General features: G+C 40.6%; 1 pseudogene; it reads right to left on the bottom strand.

Moving 5' to 3' along the window:
• LOC134963897 (5S ribosomal RNA) lies at positions 1 to 121 on the bottom strand (annotated as a pseudogene).
• Positions 122 to 1,398: the final 1,277 nt, after the last annotated feature.

Below are 1,398 nucleotides of genomic sequence, written 5' to 3'. Positions count from 1 at the left end.
TAATTGCAGTACCAGGGTGTTCCTTGGTGGTCTCCCATCCAAGTACTTAAACCGGCCCTCCACTGCTTGGCTTCCAAGATCAGATGAGATTGGGCATCTCCAGTGGGGTATGACCGCAGACCTTATGCTCACCCTAGTCACACTGTGTCCTAATTGGGCACAGGTAAGAGCCAATTTGCGATATTGTGTAGACCACAAGTGTCTAGGCAGCTGATGAAAAAGAATCAAAAGTTGTTTCTCAATAACACAAAATTATAACACAAAAATCAGGTACCCATCTAAATATTCACGGCAAAAGTAGTCGCAAGTACAAGTAGAAGAAACATCTATTCTGCACAGATAATTAAGAATATATAGAACGACTAATTCTAAATTATGCAGAGAGGGAGGCCTCCAAATTTGGACTCCAAAACCTCAAAATAGATGTATCCCACATGGATTATGCAGTAAGGTATATCATAAATGGTGATATTTCCAGCTCTAATGCCCCACCATGAATCACCTTTAGGCAGCGGGGAAACAACACTACAGAAAATGTGCCATATATATCATCAATTGGGTGTTTTTAAAAGAGCATGGATTTCTGCATAACACACAGAAAAAACATTTATGTGTTAGGTAGGTTCCCAAAATGGATGTATCACACACACACTATGGATTATGCAGTAAGATATATCTTTAAACAGTGATATCTCCGACTCTAATGCCTCACCATAAATCACCTTCAGGCAGCGGGGGAACAACACAACAGTAAATATGCCACATATATAGTCAATTGGGTGTTTTCAAAAGAGCATGGATTTCTGCATTACACACAGAAAAAAACATTTATGTGTTTGATAGGCTCCCAAAGATAGTTGATGCATCAACATCCGTGATTTTGGTAGCAAATATGCACTTGTTTACTTACTGTTGGTATTTTATCTGTTGCTCATACATATGCATATAATGAAATATTCTCTGTGCCCCGTGGGTATAGATTTATCATGCACAGAGAAACAAATGCTTATGTCAAGATATTACCTAATCCGTATGTGCAGTCATTTTGTTTTATCCTACTTGTGTAAACGAGATGTTAGGGGAAAACCTGGTGGATAGTGCTGGCCGCGTCTGCCCGCGTGTTTGCCCGCTGCTGTACTCCGGCCGCACTGTTCTTCCTGTTATGCTGGTTCCCGTAGCGACGAACTTCATTTTTAAGAAGAAAGAGACAGCACACAATACAAACATCATTAGATTTGTGGGCAACTATTGCCAAGAATGGAAGGAGGTAAGTGCAGCAATACAGAAACATTGGCATGTATTACATGCTGACCCAGATTTATCAGAAAAACTCGGCTCACGTGTCTCCATGAGCTGGCGGAGGTCTAGAAACTTGAAAGATCAATTGGTACAAAGCCA

The sequence above is a fragment of the Pseudophryne corroboree genome, chromosome 9 (assembly GCF_028390025.1).
Source record: "Pseudophryne corroboree isolate aPseCor3 chromosome 9, aPseCor3.hap2, whole genome shotgun sequence".
Taxonomy (NCBI): Eukaryota; Metazoa; Chordata; class Amphibia; order Anura; family Myobatrachidae; genus Pseudophryne; species Pseudophryne corroboree.
The sequence above is the reverse complement of the archived record's forward strand: the minus strand, read 5'-3'. Positions and strand labels throughout refer to the sequence as shown.